Here is a 23,048-nt window from a genome sequence, read left to right as displayed (position 1 = left end):
ATTAAATTGTTTAGATAAAACATTTCAGTGGTAATATAGTTGATAAACATAATGTGCCAAATATATCTCTGCTGTAATTATGCTGAGGAAAACGGAAATTATGTAAAACCAAGGACTGATAATCGAAGGAGATTCTGTGAGGGTGTTTGGGGTTGCCTCTACTTGTATCATTGGTGAACGTAACCCTGAAAACTATTTTCAGGACACACGGGGAAGGAGGATATGCACATTGTAGGTATGAATAGTTCGGCCTTATCACATACTCACTGTTAACACATCAGGAATTAAATCCACTAGAGCCATGTTTCTTCCTTCTCCCTCTGAATAATGAAGAGGCTATATGTTGTCTTAGGCAGGGCTTACATTTCTCTGCTACCTTCAGAGCTGTGTAAACAGGAGGGGAGTGAGGAGTTATAGGTTCCGCTCCGGCCAGTAACTAATGGGATTTCTGTCATTGAATTTGGTCTATCTAACAGCCGGACTTCTAGACCGAAGTAGCCATTTCTACATTCTGTAGTCACTGGAAGTAAGGAACAGCTGGAAAGAGCAAGTCATCCCATCTATCTTAGGATGTTAATGAATTGCCCTGTGAAAGTGCTTGTTTCTCTCCAGCGATACTAGAGGAAACTTAGGCAATGATCTCAGCTTATTAAAAAAGAATGAAAAGATTCTTACTCTAATAGGAAGCTGTTAGTAATCAAGAAATTACTCCCACTGCCTATATGCAGGAGTGCACCGATCACAGTATTCCTATGCTTACTTCTCAAAAGGAGGTGTGACTCTACCTCTAAAGCAGCACTTTGATAAGGCTGAGGTGGTATTGTAACTAAATTACTTCCCTGCTTGAAGACCTCCATCTTTGGTACCTGTTGTGATATGCTGCCCAGAAGGGAGCTCGAGGTCATTTGCCTAACCTTTGTTTGTGGGTTGTAGAAGTCAGCAATCCCAGTCTTCATTTTTCTTATCTTTTTTCTTTCCATCCTATGGCAGTAAATCAGCTCCCACTGAGTTCCCATTTTGGAACTGCCCTCTGATCTGATGGCAGACTCCCAAAGGACACAATTCCAGTAGTCAGGTGCACCTTTGGGGTATCACATAGCGGTGTTTGAGGGATGCCCTCCAAAGGCACTGCCAGCCAAGTATGTTTTGCTTTCTTGGGAAAGAATGTTTTCATTCTGTTTCTAATTTCATTTTGTATTTAAACATTTCTTTAAAATGTGTAAAGGTGCAGAGCAGAGCTGTAGGTCTTCCTGTTTAGTTTCTGTTTTCAAGCAAGGTAGTTATCTTGGAGACCAATGACAGGCATTTGGAAAAAGCAAAAGCAATGCTTCAAGTGTGTCCATTGGATAAGGCAGGTGGCAATAGCAGAGAACTTAGGTTTTCCACTAAGTATTCCTTCAGCCTGTTTTATTTTAGTCTTCGAAGACAACACTGTATTTTCAGATACTCAACTAAATCTGGGCAGACAAGTACATTTCCTACAAATCTGAGAAAACACACATTCTGGAATCAGTTCTTTGTTGTCTCCAGGTGAAAGGGAAATGTTGTTTCTTGCTATGCAGTCTTATGGTACGCAGGTACTAGTGAGTATCTTGGCATTCTGTGATTTAGTGCAATTTCAACAAATTTGATTCAAGGAGATTCTGTCATTTGAACTTCAGTCAGTTCCAAACCCAGAGTTTAGGTTTTTTGATAGTAGGAGAATTCCTGACTTTCAACCTGTTTTTGAGAACTGCTGATTCTCAGACATTCTCACAGACTTTTCTGAGGGTCCGGGCCCTGAGTACTCTACATTTCTCAGGATTAAATTTTGCAAAGATTTCTACTGTGACGATTTTTTTTTCTTTGATATTAAGGCTACCCTATTCTGCCTCGGCTGCAGCACATTATAAATTGCTTTCATGTAACCTGTGTTTCCCACTGAGTTGCAGATACCTGGGATTCAAGAACAACCCTATAGAGATGAAGCTTTCCTAAGAATTTTGATTCAGATTAAAGCTTACAATGTTAATATTTTTAGTAAGGCTTTTCAACTTACGTTACAGAAGGTATGCTTTGCTGACTAGATGAGGCATGTTATCTCTCTGCAGGAATCCTTCCTATGTCATAGCCAAAAAATGGCAGTTTAAAATCTTTTATTTGGATTTCATTACATTAGGCAGAACCTTTCAGTGCAAAACCCCAGATGTTTTAATGCATTAAAAAAAAATACTCTGCTGCATACACCTAGCCAAATTAATTATTCAGTAAAATGTTTGTGGTGGAGCAGCAGTTAATAGAAGAGTGGCAGATGCCATACACAGAAGTGTCCATTTCACTGTGCTGCTCTATGGTCTGTTGTGACAGCTAAATGAAGCAGCTCAACAGCTGTCAGCATGTTAATGTTTTGGATTAAATAAACACACTTGGAAGAACTTTCCTCTGATTTTTAAGACGTAATGACTTTGGAGGCGGCCATATATCTTTGCAGATGAAGTTTGAAGTATTTTGGAAGTGACACCCAGACAAAATGAGGAGTTAACATTGAGCTGTAAGGTAGACCGGTATGTTTTTGTTTCTTAGCTCTGAGCCTCAGTGGAGCTTAGAAATTCCTACTTAATCTAAATACCTGACTTAAAGAAAGGTTGCAGTGAGGTAGATACTCTTCTTCCTTAGCTTTACAGTCTTTAATAAGCATAAGAGAAGAGAAGCTTTTAATTTGTGAAAAGTGAGGCAAATTGCGTGGTTTAACCCTGTCCAGCGACTAAGCACCACGCAGCCGCTCGCTCAGTGCCCCCACAGTGGGATGTGGGAGAGGATTGCGGGAGTAAAAGTGAGAAAACTTGTGAGATAAAGGCAGCTTAATAGGTAAAGCTGTGCATGCAAGCAAAGCAAAACAAGGAATTCATTCACTGCTTCCCACCGGCAGGCAGGTGTTCGGCCATCTCCAGGGAAGCAGGGCTGCATCACACTTAATGGTTACTTGGGAAGACAAATGCCATAATGCCAAATGTCTCTTGCTGCTTCTTCCCCCAGCTTACATACATTAAGCATGACATCATATGGTATGGAATATCCCCTTGTCTAGTTCAGGTCAGCTGTCCTGGCTGCATCCTCTCCCAGTTTCCCGTGCCCCTCCAGCCCTCTCGCTGGCAGGGCCTGAGACACTGAAGAGTCCCTGACTTAGTATAAACATCACCCAGCAATAACCAAACCCGTCCGTGTGCTGTCAACATTGTTCTCACACCAAACCCAAACCACAGCACTGCACCAGCTACTAAGAGGAAAATTAACTCTGTCCCAGCTGAAACCAGGACCAAGTCCAAAAAGCTGGATACATATAAACATAAACCCAATATGACTTCTGTCCATTTCTGTTAAATTCTACCCAGAAAACTCAGGGCTGAATGCATGATCATTTAAAAATATTTCTGGTTTGGTTTTTTTTGTTGGTCAATGATTGCTTTGTAATATAGTCAGCTGATTCTCCAAGAAACCTTCTGTCTTGCCTGGGGGTTTTCTTGATTGCCTTCCTGACCTCAACTATTTTGGAGTTGCAGTGCCTGATATGAGTGTAATATATGGACAGGTTCTGCTGTGTATAGCTGGCCAGTTCTTGATCATTTCCAGGTAGCTTATCTATTTGATAGCGTCTGAGAGGGCATCCTTTATTGTTATGAAAAATACAGCTGGTGGGATTCTTTTTAGTGTGATACTTTTCATGCTTGGCTGTCAAATTGAATAGGGGTGTATCTTTTAGCACCAAGGCTGCTGGAGAATGACGAGATAAATTACTGTCATACTTTTCTCCTCTCTTGAGTTCCTGCTGCTTTTTTCTCTTAGTGTCTGCTTTTGACTGTGGCTGGCTGGCTTGTGTCACAAAATAAGAAACACACAGGACGCCCAAGGTCTAGACCATTCCTGGGCTTGCAGGAATGAGTGAAGCTGTATCATCATCAGAGCATCTTAGAAGTAGGAAAGAAGCATTTGTGACGGCATCTGAGGAACTGCAAGGGAGCTACATCTTTAACTGTATCTGTGGATGGAGCCAACAAGCACTTATTTTCCTGACACCCAACCCTTCCCGGTATCTGATTTTTAAAGAGTGCAAGCATGAACAATTATTGCATTACTTACCCTGCTGCTCTGTCCTCATTTGTTCACAAAGAGAGTGGAAGTTTAGTGACCTGCTTTGAGAAATGCATAGAGACCATGGAAGACTGGAGAAGAGTTTGCCTGGGAACTCTACCAAAAACGTAATTTTTGTAACTTTTTCTACATTAACCCTGGGATCTTTACAATATAGCTTTCCTTATGAAAGGTAACACCAGCAGCAGATAGATGAGCTCACTCTTTTAATCTGGTGGGTTTTTTTGGTTTTTATTAAATGCGAATGCATGGATGACAAGCAATGATATAAATACAAACATTTGTATGAAATATGCAGAAGTAAAAGGTAATGCCATAATGCTGGAAAATGAGGATTGCTGCAACTTAAGTATAGAAGCCTGCAGACTTTTGTTGCTTGGGTTTTTCATTTGGTCACTCTTTGAGTAATCGTGGGGTCGAAATTGTGTGGCAGTCACCCCATGTTCAGTCTGGAGGCATCAGAAGGGAGCTTTTAGTAGCCGTTACTTCCAGAGCCCCATGGGAACAAGTTTGGCAGACCTGTTTTTTGAAGTCTGCTGAGGCCATTGGATGGTGGTAGTATGCCAGTGAGGATAAAATGCCTTTGCATTTCTCTGTGTTCACTTCTTTCCTTTCCTGAATTATTGCAGTACTCTCATCAATCAGCAGGCAGGCCATGGTGCCTGGCTCAGTGAGCTTTCGGCATGAGCTTTTCAGCTCTTCTCTCCTGTTTCTCAGACCAGAGGTGCCCCTTCTAGTTCTCACACATCTTTGGTCTGGCAGTGTGGCTGTTCTCAAATAATAAAAAACACTTTTGAATAATATGGAGAAGATGGAAAAGAAGCTGATAGAAACCCAAGGTGGACACCCTGACTGCAGGTAAGTCAAATGTGTAGCTTTCAGAACAGTGCAACGTCAACAGGGCTAGAAAACTGTCCATATAGGTTCATTGTAGGATATTCTCAGTTCTCTGGTGGGCTGCTCATTTCAGAAGAGCGTGAGGCAGCCTGGTCAGCCCTAGTCATCTACAAGCATTTGAAATATCAGCTGGAGTTACATGGTGAAGGTACAGTAGCATGAAGTTTAGTAACCTAGCACACATGGGTATCATTATACTTCCTAAAAGGAATTTAAGAGTATGTGTTATCTTCATTTGTTTATTAAGCATGGAGTCAGATCAACATAGGGCACTTTAAATAGCTAGATAACAGGGTGTTTTGTTTTGTTGTTGTTGGGTTTTTTTTGGGGGGGGGGAGATGGGAGGAGAGAGTGGATTTTGGTGGAGTTTAGTTTGTGGGTTTTATTACACTTTCTTAGCAAGTCTGGACATTCACAGCTGTAAGTGAACTTGGTAAAATGTGTTGAGGACTAGAACATCTGAAAATCAGAGCCTTAATCTGTTGTCATGACTGTCAGGACTTCTGAACTGATTTTGATGCCACAATAGAATTAACAAGTACATAGCCATTAGTTACTTTTGGGCTTGGAAGCATCTCTGATCACAATTTTTCACTAGCTTCTCTTTCGTGCTCACCTTTAGATTCTTGTTTAAGCAAGACCTTGGAATATAGATATTTTATTTTCTGGTTTTGCAACTTCCAAAAATCTGTTGCTTACAGCTGCTTTTTTCAATTCAATAAGCAGATTTCCCCTGGAAAACACTTTGATGCCCTTACTTTTCACCCGTATGACAAATGAATGAGCTTTAATTACTGTTTTTGTAGGGCTTGGGTCTCTTTCAGGTTTTGATTTCTAATTTGAAATTGGGTAAATAAAATAAATGTGATGTCTGTGTCAATAGAAGGCAAAGGAAGATTAAAAAGTAAGGCACTACTGTGGCTTTACAACAATAGAGTAAAAAGTGGAATAATGAACTGTAAATGTATCTAATTTCATAAATAATGCATTTGTGTAATTGTCTAGTAGGGGTGTGCTAATGAATCAATTATTTTTAATTGTAGGTTCCTTGATTGTTTCAGAAATATAATTGATTGTAATCAAGAATCAATTAAATGTTGGTAGTAATTGTATTTATCAAATTTAATATGCTATTATAGTTTAGAAACCTTTTCAGAAAGGGGAGTGGTGAAGGACTATGCTAGTTTTACATGTTGATACTACTGGGCTGATGGGGTGGCACTTACTGTAACAGGGCACGATAAAAAAGAAACGTTTATTATTTTCTTCTTATCTTTGTTTCTGATCTCATCTGATCCGTGAGGACAGGCAAGTGTTTAGCCTTGCTTAGTATTCATGACTCTTAGCTTGCTGTATGAAGCAACCTTTGATAGAAACCAAGTGCCCCTGTGTGAGCCTCTTTCAAAGGTGTGAAACTTGCAGTCCTGACCACATCGTAAAAATAGTGCGCAGCACAGCGGGGTGCTGCTGTGTGAGGAATTCGTGCCAGCCTGCCTTCCCCAAGTGCCCTGGCAAGCAGTCAGCCCTAGGTACGCTTTCTCTTCTCAAGTATTTTTGGATTGTAGTGTGTCATGTGGAACTGTTAGGTTTTACCTCAAACTAGTCATTGTTCTTCTTGCAAATAAAACTTTAATAATTTTACTTCAAAGGAACTTCATGATGTGCATGGAGGAGCTGTTCAGTCTGCCTTCCCCTGACTCTGCTGGCTATGCAAATATGAAGGACAAACAAGTAAATGAAGTTGATAAGATTCTAAATGGATAGTGAGCTGACCAGGTAAATGAAGAGTGCTCTGTTTTAACACAGACCTCTTTTTGGTATCATATACAGATGTTTTGTTAATGATGAACCTTTTTTAGCCTGTGTAGAAAGGGCCAGTTTTGAGGCTCATCACAGCGTGGATGGGAGAGTGGATTGCATATTAATTGTGTAAAGTACAGACCATATGTACAGTTCGTGTTTCCATGGGTTTATGGGCCCCGATCAATGTACTTAACCAGCTTCTGTGCCCAGGGGAAACTGAAATCTGCACGAAAGAGTAGGTAAAGCACAGAGCTCCCCACTAAGGGAAGCTGTTTAAGGACCTGTGATCTACTACTACGGTTCAATAAGAAACATTTTTTTTTTTTTTTTTGGCAAGTGTGCAAAATATGTAGATAGTAAATAAAGAGAGTGCCATCTACTGACGTGTCGGGGGAGAATATATGTGGCATTGTCCAGAAATGTGCAGAGTCAATAAAGTTGTTGTTATGTTCCAGATGGCTTCCTGCCGGTGGATGCAAGCCTGAGTCTGGGCTGGGCTTGTCTTTTCCCTGCAGCACCGCAAAGGGATCGGTCAAGCTGTCTGATGTAATCTGGCTACAAGGACAAGTTTTTAGAAATACCCAAAAGCCCAAGATTGATGTGCAAAATCTCAGTGAGAGGGAGGTTTGTTGGTTGGCTTGTTGTGGTGTTTTTAGTTATTATTTTTAAATCAGGTTGGGAAGCATCTAAACTGGTTGTTTTCTGAAGCTTTTTGGCCTGGTGTCGCTGGAAACCTGGTACAACCTGTGTCTCGTCCTTGGGTCTTCTGCTGGATAGGCTGTGGAGGAGCTGCGGAAAAAATGGGAAGCTGAGTAATTTCCCCCTTGGTGGCTGTTGTTTGTTTGTGTTTTTTTTTCCTCAGGAAATTGTGTGTTGAATTTTCATTTTACTACAGAAAAGGGCTCTATCAGAAAATATCTATCACTATAAATTGTTCCTTACTTTGACAAAGAAATTATCAGAGTTATTTGCTTTCCTGGCTGTGGGGGCTAATTATTTAAGCAGTGAGTTTCTGAACTTGAGGATGAAAGGAATATTTGACCTTTTATTTTTACTTTTTTTGTCTTCCTAGCACTGTTTTCTGAACATAAAGTGTGTATGTGTAAAAGAGCACAGTAAAGAAAAAGGAAATTTTAGATTTCTCCTCCCTCTGAGAACATCAGCTTACTGCTCAGGAAAGATTAAAAAGACAAATCAAATGTTAGGAGATACTAGGCTACGAATGAAGAGCAAAACAAAGAACCTTATTATTCCGCTGTATAAGTCTGTGGCGCATCGTATCGAGAATGCTGCACACAGCTTTGTTCTCCCTGCTTCAAAAGGAATGTTACACAAACTAGAGAAGGGTTGCAAAGTTGGTCAGGAGTTAAGGAGCTGCCACTGTGCTCATGAGGGTCCTACAAACAACGCAGAAGGGGGGAAATGGTTATTCTCCACTACTTGCACTAGAAGAATTGAGAGACAACCAAATTTAAAAAGACGTTACTGTGCGCAGATGAAATTGTGGAACTTGGTGCCATGGTATGATCTGAGAGCCAAACTAATGGGATTCATGAAGAATTCATGAAGAGTACTTCGGCTGTTAGAAGTTGCCACAGTTGCAACCTTTGACTTGGAAAGCCCTTTCCCTTCTAACTTAAGGCAACCAACACTGCATGTCCAGGATCACTTTATTCTCATCCCATTTCTTCTATTTTCCTCTAATTACAGCCTACTGGACCTAGCAGGAAACAGGTTATTAAACCAGGTGGGCTTTTAGCCTAACCCAAAGCAGCAGGAGCCAGAAGATGGGACCTTGCCTCTCACCCCGTGCTTGCTGTCATGGCCTATTTTCTGTCTGCTCTGTTTGTGGCCCAAAGAGCTGAATAATTTTTGCACAGGTGCCACTGGGTATCGTTTGGGATGACTGGTAGGCCCTGCTTAGGGTGTCCTTCAGGAAGGGAGGGAGGTATGCCCAGAACAGGATTCCTGACTCTGCTTTGTAACACAGGAACGTGAAATAACGAGGGACTGTGGTGCCAGTCCTTCAGATTTCCAAGGCATTTATTGGCTCTATCCCTTAAATTACAAACCAAAGGCAATGTTCTTCAGTTCATCTGTAAATATCTCTTGAGGCTACTTGTCAAGAGAATTTCTTCCGGCTTTTCAAACTCAAGTTAACTATTGTGATTATAAGATAATGTAACATAAAAGTGCCACTAATCATGTGAACATGTTTATATGTAAATAAGCTACATCATTTCCATTAGATGTTTGAAGTGGAAAATGATGTACAAAAATTGCAAACGTTTGCAGTTTAAACTCCTCTAGGTGTCCTCAGTTTCCACCCAGGTACCTGCCTACCTTTCAGAGATGGTATGCCAGCTCCCACATTTCCATAAAAGCTTTGGTTGTCAAAGCAATTTTCCTTGTTTATCATTTTAACCATGTAATTTGCCTCGCATTGAATGTCACCATTCATTGTGGGCCATTGGCCCACGTCAACAAATAACCTTCAAAGGATTAAGTAACACTTTCCTTCTGTCTCCTTTGTTGCTTGCTTTCCTTCAGTAATTTACCATTGAGGTGATGCCAGAGGACCCTGACGGAGGAACAATATATATGTGCCATCTTCAAGTATACAAAGGGAGGGGAAGAAAATATATATAAAAAAAAAAAGAAAAGACCAGAGAAAGGTCTTTGTTCCAGTTGGTTGGCAAACTAGCTGTCATACCAGCTTTCTTAATCGATCGCTGGCTACATTCTGTAATCTCTTTGCTTTCTGTAATATAAAAATGCTTGTCACTAACCTTGTTAGTAGGGTTCCTCTGGTGGTCTGAACATCCACATTTAATTTCTGGGATCGTTCTTTTGAAATTTTGTCCTGCTTGCATGCAAGCTAGTGTCAGAATGTCTGTTGAGGATGGTTTCACTGAGGGAGGCTGTCTGGAAGGGTATTAATATCCTGATGCAGCTGAGTCTTGTGAGCTTGCACCTGGATATGGGAATGTTGCACCGGTATCTTTTCGGCTTTTTTGTTTGTTAAGTGACGGTGCATGTCTAGTGTGAAGAAATGTTCTTAAGCAAAGTTAATTCTGTGTGATTGAAATAATTTGCTTCAGAATGGCAGTTGGATTAGAAATCTCAGTCCTTGCAGTGCTACGGTGCTACACCAGTACCCCAGGAGGTCACACTTTGGCAAACACAGAGCTCATGCATTTCTTTCAGTGATAATACTGTCAACTCCAATTTACAGCAGACTGGTTTAATGCAGAGCTTACCAATAATTTGTAGTGATCAGAAGATCAATGAGATTTAGTGTTCACATTCTGAATGAACAAGTAAGGGTTAGGTGGCCTCCTGGGGGCTCCTTTCTTGTCTTTGGGGGTGACAGCTTGGAGTCCTCAAAGTTGAAGCTGTAATTCATTGATGTAATTTTAATTTTAGGATGTAAAAACCCAAACACTTGTTTTTAAAGCCAGCAACTCATGAAAGTTAAATCAGGGCGCTATGTCAGTGATGGAATTTTATCCCCTTGTTTTTTAGCCATACAAATGTAAGTAAAGCCTGGCTAATGGGCTCTGACACAGCAGTGCAGTTGTGTAGCAATCTTTCTTAAGGGCTTTCTTTCCCCCATGGGGTGACCTCTTTCCTGGCTCATTGAGATAAATTCTCCAAGATTCTTGACCTGATCTGATAGAGGTGGAAACTGAACAGCAGTTTTAAAATCAGTAGTCTCCATGTGAGCAGTGTGTCTAGCACATATTGTGCCTTTAAAAATGAAATAAATAAATGCCCTCCCTGTACCCAAACCCAGCCATTGCTTTAGCATCTTTTGGCATAGAGGCACTTCACACAACCCATTAAATTAAAGGGAGATTTTTTTCCCCTCCCCATATCGTAATTCTTATGTATACAACATTGAACTTGTCCAAAAAAAACTTACTCAAAGAAGCCAGACATTAAGAATAAATTGCTGAGAGCTCCAGTGAGAAATGTGTCATGAAATGATGGAGGAAAAAGAGCCAGCAGCTTTATCAGAATGAGCCACAAGGATAAGACAGAGGAAAACATATTTTAGCTCTCTTAAGATCTAGAGTATTTTTGTTTCTTTGTTTTTTGTTTTGTTTTTTTTAATAAACCCGAAATCCATTCTCTTATGTTGTCATCTATGGCAGCTCTCTCAGAAATAAACAGATCTGAGATTGCACACTTGATATCAAGCCACTTCTGATCTGGGGGTGGGGGCGTGGGGGAGGGGAGTGTATTAGAGAGAAAATAAGAGTTTATTTGACAAGAAATGCAAACTACCTGTAATATTTGTTGCTAGTTGTAGTCCTGTAGATCGGTCAGTTTATATAAAATTCTGCCACTAAGTTACAAGATCCATCTGGATTTTGGCATATTTGAAATATTTATTATGTTTATCTTTCATGCACATCAAATACATGTATATTAATGTACGTGTTTTTAAAAGAAACCATACATCAACTGCAGTTTGTGGCTTAAGAGTGATATAAAGGCATTCTTATCCTTGAGCTTTTGTACTCAAGGGTAGTTAAGAAAGCCAAAACAACTTCAAAGTTAAATATAGCAGATTTCTAAGATTTAGGGGTTTGTCAAGAATTGATGGGTTATTTTTGCCCCACACAAATGATGCTAGGTACAGAATAGTTACAGTAAATTTGGTAGGGTATGGCTCAGAATCCCGTATCTCTTAAACGCTAATGAATACAGGCTCTGCATCTGTGGATTTTATTAATATTCCTGAACTGAGTCATAATAGGTATGAGTTATTTGAGGTGGCATTGCAATTTTTCCCTAGCTACTTAATACCTGCTCTGGAAAAACTGTTCAGATTCTGCTCTCACTGCTGGAGGAAGCTGGCATGTTAATCCACTTTGCTTACTTTGCTGTTCTTTAAATTTATTATGTTGGGAAGGATTTTTCAGCACCATGGTCTCAAACTGCTAAAAGCGCATCTCTGTGGGAGCTTTTATCATTGTTTCATCTGTATTGGAAGTGGTAGTATAAAGGCAGCTTCTGCTTCCATGTTGTATGTTAAGATTCAGAGAGCAAATGGCCTGAGCAGGTGTTGTGGTTTAACCCCAGCTGCAGCTCAGCCCCACGCTGCCGCTCACTCGCTCCCCCGCAGTGGGATGGGGGAGAGAATTGCAGCAGTAAAAGGGAGAAAACTCTTGGGTTGAGATAAAGGCAGTTTAATAGGTAAAGCAAAAGCCACACACACAAGCAAAGCAAAGCAAGGAATTCATTCACGACTTCCCACCGGCAGGCAGGTGTTCAGCCATCCCCAGGGAAGCAGGGCTGCATCATGCAGAATGGTGACTTGGGAAGACAAACACCATCACTGCAAATGCGCTCCGCCCCCCCCGCCTTCTTCCTCCAGCTTTATATGCTGAGTGTGATGTCATATGGTGTGGGATATCCCTTGGGTCAGTTGGGGTCAGCTGTCCCAGCTGTGTCGCCCAATTTGTTGTGGCTACCTCAGCCCGCTGGCAGTGGGGTGATGTAAGAAGCAGCAAAGTCCTTGGCTCTGTGCAAGCCTGCCCAGCAGTAACGAATGCATCCCTGGGTTATCAACACTGGTTTCAGCACAAATCCAAAACACAGCCCCATACCAGCTACTATGAAGAAAATTAACTTCATCCCAGCCAAAACCAGCACAGCAGACCAGGATTGTTTCAGGTAATGTGGCCAGGTTACATAGCTTGCCTATTGAGGGCTCTCTGTGTTCAGTATTTCTGAGTCTTTCCCTGTCCCTGCCATTTGTTGTGCTGACTGTTTTCAAGTGCGTAACTGCTCCCAGTAGCCTGTAATTGCAAGGTCAGTCTAAGGTGAAGCTGTGCCTTGTTTAGGGAAAGACATGAACAGTCTGTTTAGGCCATATGTTGTTGCCTTGTCCTTTTCTTGAAACCTTTGGGTAGCTCAGCATGTTATGTGCAATGATTAGGAGCACCAAAATCTCTCAAAGTATACGATTGGGGCCAGCTTAGCTTCGGGATAATTGGCGGCTTTGTGGACTCTGTGTTTTGGTCTTAGATGGGCATAGTAAGAAAGCTATTCTGATCTGATATTTCATTTTGAGGGTCAACTACTTCATATTCCCTGATTTTTCTTGCTATCTTCTGCACTTTATTGCAGAGAATAAACCCCAGCAGGTATTTATTTTTCCCATTTGTTTGCAAAAGCAGCATTTTTCCCATATCCATGGACATGACTGCTCTGTGTCAGCCGGCAGCTAGTGTCTGTAGGAAATGCTTTTTTTGTTTTATTATTTTTTTTTTTAAGTATTTGAGACTTTCTTTGCCATGAAAGCAGAAATGAGGAAAGGGTGAAACTATGTAAGGATGCTGCTTTGACAAACCTTGCTTATGGCCTTCTATTGATGTTCGGTCTAGATGTTTGCTCTAGCTGTTAATTTGGTTAGAAACACTTAAGGACAGAGATCTATTATTTCCTTACTGAAAAAAAGCACGGGCTAAAGCTTTGTTTTAAAACAGATTATGGTTGCTAAGTAACAGTCTTCCCTAAGTTGAGTGTCTTCCTCAACAACTAATCCCAAAGCCTTAAAAAGGGAGAATTTAAAGACTTGATAAATCTTACTCTGTCCGTATGATTAACAGACATTTTGAGTTAAACCTTGGTTCCGCTGTTGTTGGTGAGGAAAGCTTCCACTGGCTCAATGACATGACTATTTCCCTGCTGATTGTCATCCAGAATAGAGAAGTTGTAGTATAACATACCTATTAGGAAAATTCTGTTCTTTTTAATGAACTATTACTAGAACTTTCCATGTTTCCTCCATCTTCTCACATCCAAAGTGGTTTTTTGTTTTGTTTTTGAGGCAGATGAAGAAATACTTAAATACAGGAATTAAATTGGATATTACTGTTAAATCAAAAGAATGTTTCAGGCTCAGCTAGTGGTGGCTGCTTCCATCAGTGCATACGTTGTGTTCTCCAGTGAGTTATGTTAGTTGCAGGGGTGTAACACAGCTCTGCTTCCTCCTGCAATGCTCACAAAAGGGCCAGAAAGCAGATTTAGGTTTTAGGCTGAGGACTAGAAGCACATCCTTCTCCTTCACAGCTGGTGCTTAATACTGTAAGTCTTGGCACCTCTTGGCCAAGTCAATAAATCTCTTGCAGTGCAGAGAGACACAAGGTAACAACATCTGAGTTAGTACCAGGAATGGAAGTGGAATAGGCATGCCGGTGTGGCTCTGCACCTGAGCTACTGAGCTCTGCTGGAGGAGGTTTATTAGAACCAGTGAAGCGCTGCTACTAACACATTTGGACTAGGGTTACTTCACCTGTGTGATGCTGTGCTGAACAAAGTAAGTAAATGAGTGCTGTCAGGCACTTGCTTGGATGTTTAAGCACTATCCACCCACATTTGTAGACATGCCTTCCAGTAATTTTATTGGTGAACTTCTTGGTTGTGCCATATGGTTTCTATCTATTTCTTTCTCATTTTGAAGGTCTCTAAGCTGTTGACAGCTTGCAGAAGTTGGTAGATATTACTGTAGTTGAAACTAAATCTTTGTTTTTCCAGAAAAGTTTGGGGACGTGATTGGACCTTGCAAACTGACTTAGGAGTCAAATTTCTTGCTCAGATATGTAGGAAGCCAGTTTCTCATATCTTTCAACATGGGTTAAATTTCTTCTTTGGTTTTCCAGTGTAATCGTAAAAACAGTACTGATGCTGGCATGCACAAGATGATTGTTTTGTGTCTTTGCAATTAACTAGGCAATGCAGCGAAGTAATTTTAAGCATGCCATTTCCTAACCACTTGGTACTTCAGGCCTCTGGGCCTAGTGCACTGGGGGCTTTTTTGCCTTTGACACTGAGCTTTTGTGTTTGGCCTCTGTATATTGTCCATCCTGCCATCACTGTGATGTGCTTTTAGAGGTGCTCCACTCTTTTGTGCTTGTGCTCAAACTGCTTTGAGCCCCCACCTCGGGCTGGAGACTGGCCAGTTAGAGCATGCGTCATTGAACGGGAAGTCTGTGCAGAACTGTGTTCTCAGCTGAAGAGCTCCTGGCTCTTCTGCAATTGCCAAAAATACAGGAATAGGTAACCTGTGTTCTAGTGGAAGGCTCCAAGTGGGAGAATACCCCTCTACCCCCTCAAAAAAACAAAAAGGCACAGTACTCAGAATATCACCAGACTCAGGGAAATGGGAAGCTCATGCAACTGCATTGTAAAACAGGGACTATTAAGTTATCTTCCTCTCCCTGCAGATTTAAGTCATTGAAGGTTGTTTTGACCTTGTCTGTCTAAATGTAATCTCCTTCAAGGCAGCTTGTTTTTTAAAACGAGGCAAAAAACTGTAAAACCAGATCCTCTCTGTCTTCTGCTCAGTAAAAGTAGTAAATGAAGAAAATCCCACCTGGTTTGTGCAACCTGTGTTGTTCCTTCACAGAGGCTTGGGGTTTTTTGGTGTGTGCTAGTATCTATTTAAAGCATTTTCATGCATTGTGTCCATTTAGCTGAGTGATTCAGATTGCTTCTAGCAGTAACCAGCTCCCTCATTACTCACTGCTCCATGAATCTTTGTCAACTAAAGCCCTTACCCGCCAAAGATTTTCTATTCTCATTCATCAAAAATATCCTCAGATCATCAATTAAAAATATCGATGAGAATTAGACCCAAAATTATCTTTGAGGAACCTCACTATGTAGTTGCCCAATTCATTAATATTTTCCAAGATGCTTTATTTTGAGATGTGCCATTAAAGTAATTCTTAATACCTTTAGTGGATGTTGTTACTTCTGTATATTGTCATTTTTAAAACAGGAAGATTTCAAAATCAGGTTGTCACATAACACTAAGTAATTATTTTTTTAAAAAATCCAAGTACTTTATCAACAGAAATGTTTTTAACATCCAAACTCGTATCCTGACAAAAAAGGTTAGCAATTCATTTGACAAGACCTAGCTACCATGGGACTTGTTGACTGAAATTGTTTTATTTTTTTTTTTATCTTCTACTTTGTTGATAGACTCTCTGTTTGACTGATCCATTTAGAAATCTTAGGAGCCGTATCAGGTTACTTAGACTTTAAATCCTTATTAACACCACCTTCCCCAGCCCCACCCCCCTTTTATTTTATTACTTTTTAAAGAACTCCTAACTGTGGAACCAAAATTACATTTTTGTAATCGTGTAGAAATCATCTGTTTTTTCAAGAGATTTATGAATTAACAAAATTTGGTAAAGTCCTGTATCCTTTAAAAAATAATAAATTTTACTGTTGTAAGTTTTCCTTTCTCATTATTTGTATATTTGTGGCTTTCATCAGTCCTTTCAAAGCAATTTTAAAAATTATTATTTAACTATCATGTTCTTAGTCATGTCTGAAACATTACCCCCTCTGAAGGAACTAGTGATGCATATGTAATTTGTCCCCAGTTTTCACTAATACTTCTGTAATATTTCTGTGCTCCCAAAATACAGTTATGGTGATAGTTGCTTAAAGTTTTTGGAAACTGTCCCGTTGTATTCTTTAGCGTTTGCTGTACTGCATGCTGCTTGAAGGAGGTAAATGCAACATAACAACTCTTTTTTCCATTCATCCATTAACTCAGTTTTTAACTCTGTCAGTGAAACTCAGTATTGCATTACCTCTGTTGGGTGCTAAGTATGCTCACTAAACAAATTATTGCATACTATTTGAAAAATTTATAAATATAAAATGTTTACCGGACTGACATTCAATATAAGAACATTCTTCACCCTCCTTGCTCATAATGGACAGCTATTAAAGGAAAAATTTGCCTGTTTTCTAGTAATACTTGCTCTTTGGAAAGAGCGGGGTGGATGACCTCCAGGATCCCGTCTATGGTTTTGTGAGTCAGAGTTTTCAAATTCTACATTATCTGCTGGAAAGATGATGTAGACACAGTGATGTACCATGTCACTAGTAAACTTCCGTATCAGTGTTTTAGTATTATGATCCTATTCCACTGGGTTTCAGTTCAGTTTCCTTTACTTTGGGGTGTTTTTCCCTACGTATGAATATCTTCAGTTCCTCTTGCCTATTACTTAGGCAGATGGTATACATTGATGGGCTTTTTTTGGTAAAGTATGTTCTTTGAAAGGTTCAGTGTGATTTGATTTATGTTATTTATGTTGTTATGAGACCAGCTTACAGAACAGACCGTTTGTGTTGTAATTATTCCATTGAATGAAAAAACCTTCCTGGCTACCTGGTCATGTTCATTACTTTGGAGAATCAGATTTTTATAAAGATGGGGCCAACTGAAGTGTACAATTCCCTCTATGATGATAGACTTTTCAGTGCTTCACAATGAAAACCTACCCCTCAGTCGTCTGCCAACATTTTAGCTCACTCACAGCTAGCCTTATAGATTTAGCACATTCCTTGTTCTTGAGGCAAAAGGGACATTTGTGACGTAACTTTCCAGATATTCCCATCCTTCAACAGCCTAAGGTCTTCCAGGATCAGTGGAATGCAGGTTGGTAAGGTGTCAAAGGTAACCAGAGGTTACTGCCAGAGGAATCGCTCCGTATCATCTTTACTCTTTCGCTTCTGGAAGGAAGAAAATAGTCCTGCTTGTAAAATGTCCTGATCATTCAGATGCTCTGTGCACACTTTTTCCACAGTCATAGAATAGAATCACAGAATCATTTAGGTTGGAAAAGACCTTTAAGATCGAGTCCAGCCACAAGCCTAACAATGCCAATTCGACCACTAAACCCTGTCCCTACAGGTGCCGCATCTACATGTATTTTTTTAAATACCTCCAGGGATGGTGACTCAACCACTTCCCTGGGCAGCCTGTTGCAATGCTTGACAACCCTTTTGGTGAGCAGGTTTTCATAACCTTGTGGTAAGTCTGTGTGTTTTGAGTTGGGTGGTAGTTCAGTTCTTTCCTCCAGCTCCTTTTTCCTTCTCTTCAGATGGCTCATTCAGCATATTGATGTACCTTAGGTGCATTTGTGAAGATACAGAATACACTTTCAGTCAGCTTGCAAATTGACATTGCAACTGGGTACATTAGTGAAATACATAACTTCAAGATGCCTGTTCACAGAATGACAGAATGGTCGGGGTCGGAAGGCACCTCTGGAGATCATCTAGTCCAACCCCCTGGTAAAGCAGGGTCACCCACAGCAGGTTGCATAGTTGTGTCCAGGCAGATTTTGAATGCTTCCAGAGAAGGAGATCCCACGGCCTCTTTGGGCAGCCTGTGCCAGGGCTCTGCCATCCTCAAAGGAAAGAGGTGCTTCCTCACGTTCAGATGGAACTCCCTGTGCTGCAGTTTGTGGCTGTTGCTGCTTCTCCTGTCGCTGGGCACCACTGAAAAGAGCCCGGCCCCATCCTCTTGGCACTCATCCTTAAGGTATCTGCAGGCATTGGTAAGGTCCCCTCTCAGTGTTCTCTTCAGGCTAAACAGGCCCAGCTCTCTCAGCCTTCCCTCACAAGGGAGATGCTCCAGTCCCCTCCATCATCTTTGTAGCCCTCTGCTGGGCACTCTCCAGTAGTTCCCAGTCTCTCTAGAACTGGGGAGCCCAGCACTGGACACAGCACCCCAGATGTGGCCTCACCAGGGCAGAGCAGAGGGGCAGGATCACCTCCCTCCACCTGCTGGCCATGATCCTCCTGATGCACCCCAGGGTCCCACTGGCCTTGGCCACCAGGGCACACTGCTGGCCCATGGGCACCTTGCTGCCCACCAGAGCTCCCAGGCCCTTCCCCGCAGAGCTGCCTCCCAGCAGGCCAGCCCCAGCCTGTACTGGTGCGGGGGGTTATTCCTGCCCAGGGGCAGGACCCTACACTTGCCTTTGCTGAACTCCATGAGGTCCGTCTTTGCCCAGATCTCTAGTCTTTGGCAGACTACAATTGCAATGCTGTCTACCTGTTTACATTGTCACTGACAATGTAAATCTTAGAACAGCTTGACCAATTTTAAAAATTACGGAAGTAATAAATACCTTCATTATTTTTTCCAAACTCATTTCTCACAAAGGAATAAGTTGTCCTTAGAAGTAAAATTGCACTTATTTCTGCATGGTTTCCAGAATTACTCTGAGAACATATAATTGTATAATGTTAACAAGAAGATAAAAACTTTATAAGAAATAAATAGTCCATCAGATATCACTTATATTGTGTTCTGTTACCTTAGACTTGCTATCTAGATGGCTGGTGAGTTTAAAACAAACTGCAAAGTAATTTCAGTACGGGGTTTCCCATTATTTTCTCAGATTTGTGCTTTCCTTTCTTTTCTACTGTCACCTTTAAAAATCCACTTTTTATATTTTGATGAAAGGCAGAAAGGTGATTGTTTTTATTTGAAAAGAACAAGTGCAACATGAATCTCTCTTCTCATGACATGCTTATTTGTGATCTACTGTAATAATTTACAGAGATGCTAATGAGAACCTGTACTCATGGACATAAAACTGGCTGACCAGGAATCCCTGGTCACGTGAGAGAAGAACTTTCTTCCGTTTAATTTAAGTGCAATGTTGAAATGAAACATTAGTACATAGAGGTTTGAGGGTATTGTGTTGTAGAGATCAAGTTATTGTGGTATTATGGTAATGATAAAACATTTTCATAGGTTATCAAACTTATAAAGAAAAGGATTGATTAAATTAGGGAGCCTGTCCTGAAAATTAAGGCTATTTGGAGTATTCATAACAGAGTCCTGAAAATATCAAGTGCCTTATTAAGAAGAAGTTTCGTTGCTAGGAGACTGTAACCACAGTGTCAGGATAACATCTTTTTTATTTCATGTAAGAAATTCTGGTGAATGCATCTAGTTAGATAATGAGCAAGGATGGCTATGTGATGTAAAAAATTGGGTGAAATGCTTAATTTGTGAGATGGGAAGCCAGTAAAAAGTGCAGGTCTTTAAAGTGTAGCTTAGTGTAGTGTGCCACAAGAACAAATTTGAAGCTTGGCTAGAAGCAGGTAGACACCCTGCTCCAGAGTACTTGGATGAAGCAATCCCAGTTCATACATCAAGTAAGAATAAAAAAATATAATAAAACAGCTTTAAAAAATAAAGTGCTTATACAGCTGTTTAATCTTGCTGATACAGAATCAAGTTCGGCATGGGAAAGAATGTCACAGGTTCATAATGCCATGTAATAAAATAAACTATCTAGAAGCAAAGTTTCTAAAAGCATCAGGAGTTTGGAGAGGCAAGGAGGATCTGTGTCACCAGGAGTAATGCAGTACTGTGTTCTAGGAGGTGCTAGGAAAGCTTTGGGAGGGTCACAGCTAAAAAAAAAATATCAAAATAGCAGATTCTTTGTAGAAACAATTTCATGACTGATATCCACTAGATGCTTTAAGTAGAGAAATTCTGAAATAAGTATCTGAATATATGGGTTGAAAGAATTTGATCTGGAAAGCATGATCCACGTTGCTAATGTGTGGTTATGAAAGCGTGGCAGAGGGGCCTGTCTAGTTGGACTCCAAACAAGGTACATCATAAAGCTCACACCAAGCTTAGGTTGGGTACGTGTTCTGCACGCTGGTCAAGTTTTCCCCATTTATCAACCTATAGGGACTCCTTAAAAGCTATGCTGACCACTGTCAGCTGGACTCCAGGCAGGTACAGAAGACTTGTGCCTCTGACTCCACTCCCACAGCTCCCCTTGGTATTGGTGCTTTGAGCTGATAAGAGTATAGGCTTTAGTATATAGGTTGTATATGCATGAGGAGCTATTTTTTCAACAGCAGCATCCTGTCATTCTGCTAAACATCTTTTCTACATATTCTTTGAATGGAAGCAGCCTGCAAGCTGGATGTAGCCCCTAGGCTGCTGTTTCAGGCGCGCTGAACTGCTCTTTACTCATTCTTTGTTTCTTTCAAACTTTACTTTGATTAAAATGAAACATTTAAAAATGTGAATCCGCATTTTAAGAAACACGGCCTTGCTAAGTCATTAGTTTAATAATTGAACTAGTACTGATTTCATATTGTACCAAAACTTCCCAGGACATCTGTGACAAGTCGTGCTTGATTGCGATCAGTGGCTGACACAATGGCTTCTTCCCTTGCAGACAAGGGAATGTGGGTGAACAGCATAAAAATGCTTTCAGATATTTACTTGCATTCAAAGTTTGTATGTGTGTCATCCCCCATCCCCCACACCTACTTTCACCGCCCTTTTGTGAAAAGCTTTGCTGGCAGAATTTTTCATAGAATCAGTAATGTTAAATACATGTAAGTATTTGTAGAAATCAGGTTTTAATCTCTTTCAAATGTAGAATTATCCTATTATGTTTAATCATTCAGGCAACAGAAGCAAAAAAAAAAAAAAACCAACCAAAAAAACCCCCCCAAAAAACGCAACAACCACCCACCCACCCCGATACTTGCAGCCTATGAAAAGTAATAAAAGTGCAGATTTTAAATGTAAACAAGTTTTTTCAGTTTGCTTAGGATGGGTCTGTAAGGTGCCCAGATCTGATTTACAGAAATTTTTCAGTGAATGATGAATATGTTTGTGCTTTATGTGAGAACATAAAAATTTTTAGGTGCTCCTGGTTAACTGGGGGGGGGGGGAAGCAACAAAATAAAAAGCTTAATTCATTTGAATAATTTACTCCTCTATAAAGTCAGCCATTCAGCTTCAAATTTCCATCCTACTCCCCAGAGGCTACAGACCAAATTAAGGAGTAGCCAGAGGGGGACACACATTTTGCACACGATCACAACGTATCTAGAAATAGACTTGAGAGAAATTCTAGTTTGACTGGATCCCGCCTGAGGGCTGCACTGAACATGTCCTGCACTTGCTCTCCGGACACTGCTAGTAGCAAAAAAACTAAGGAACTTGCCTGTTGTAAAACTGGCCTTTGGAAACCTTTCTTATGATTTCAGTATGTTTTAGATGGTGCCTCAGAATGGATTCTTGCCCAAAAAATATTTTTTATTTTATTTTATTTTATTTTTAGAAAAACTAGTTTTTAGCCTAAGTAAATTAATCTCTAGAGCTGTTGCTAGGTCCAGCAGTAGCAGATAACTGTAACAGATAAGAAAAGTGCCTTTCAGTTTTATACATGTTCTTAGAGAAGCTCTTGTCCATCTAGAAGCCAATCACAGATTTCCCAGTCCTTCATAAAGTTCATAGATGTATATAGTTTGTACTGAAACAGGGAAATTATTGCTTGCAAATTCCGATGTTTTCTTACATAGGTTTGAAATCGTGCCACGATACTATTGCCTTGGCCTGTTCCCATTAAGGGTTACCTCCTGTACGGGTATCTGTGCCTTTTCAGTCCTCTCTACAAAGAATACATAGCAGCTTCCTGAGCAGAGCAGGAAAAAACAGGTAGTGGTTCGCCATCTGTGTCTGCTTTTCTGCCAGTCCTCTGTTCATGCGCTTGCTTCTCTGCTTTTCAAGCACTGCCTTGTTAATCTCCATGATTTCTTCTTCTGTGCTCAAACCGCGGTAGTGTAAGGAATGCTTCTGGCTCTCCATTTGCAGACTGTTTGCATGGTCACGTAGCATAGCTTCTGCTCAGACTTTGCCATGCCTGTTGGTACCTGAAGCCGTCAGTTCAGATCCACGTTCCTCTCCAGATTCTCACAAAACCAAATGGGAAGATTTGTTCTTTCCATTGTTTCAGATATCATTAAATATGAGGGAGTGTAGTTACTTCGCTGGTGCTCCTGCCGACTGAATTCAGGGTGGTTAGGGGTGTTTCAGAAGTGTCCATCCACCATTAGCTATTCCAGGACAAGTATGGAGTGGGAGGATCTGTGTTCTCTAACACGTATATGGGTCTTTCAAGCAGTATTAAGACTACATTGTACTGAAAGAACAGTTATGCTTGCAAATAATTTAAGTCAGGTTTGGGAAGTAAATAATTTGATGAATCGAACAATGTATTTTTATTTCACTAGGGTTTTTTAAAAACGTATATGTTGGCTGTGGTCTTCACCAAAAACCTAGGTACATAATACGGGAGCCAAGGATTGATGAATTAGAAGACCAGAAGACACTATATCTAAATGGAATAGATAAACAATGAAAATGTATTTTGAAAATAAACTATTAACTGAAAAAGCAGGTGTATAGGTGTTGAAGAACAGCTTCTTTATTGTAAATTAACAATTTTTATTTATTTTGCTATTTATGTTGCTTTATCTAGACGAATAGTTGTGAAAAATAAAAAATAATGACCTAAATGTGTTGTCTTATGTTTCTCTTTTCTGCTGAGGTCAAACTC

The 23,048-nt window shown here is 40.5% G+C and overlaps 1 protein-coding gene across 18 annotated transcripts in view; it reads left to right on the top strand.

Moving 5' to 3' along the window:
* EIPR1 (EARP complex and GARP complex interacting protein 1) overlaps positions 1 to 21,150 on the top strand; it is a 137,995-nt gene extending 116,845 nt beyond the window's left edge. For 15 of the 18 annotated variants that reach the window (XM_080387815.1, XM_080387811.1, XM_080387808.1 and 12 more), the window contains 2 exons: positions 3,823 to 6,801; positions 7,284 to 21,150. The gene's annotated coding sequence lies outside the window, so the exon portion shown is untranslated. The remainder of the gene's footprint in view (positions 1 to 3,822; positions 6,802 to 7,283) is intronic. The other 3 variants (XM_080387824.1, XM_080387820.1, XM_080387817.1) reach the window with 3 other exon arrangements.
* Positions 21,151 to 23,048: the final 1,898 nt, after the last annotated feature.

Source organism: Falco punctatus (genome assembly GCF_963210335.1).
Source record: "Falco punctatus genome assembly, chromosome: 5".
NCBI classification, from domain to species: domain Eukaryota; kingdom Metazoa; phylum Chordata; class Aves; order Falconiformes; family Falconidae; genus Falco; species Falco punctatus.
The sequence above is the reverse complement of the archived record's forward strand: the minus strand, read 5'-3'. Positions and strand labels throughout refer to the sequence as shown.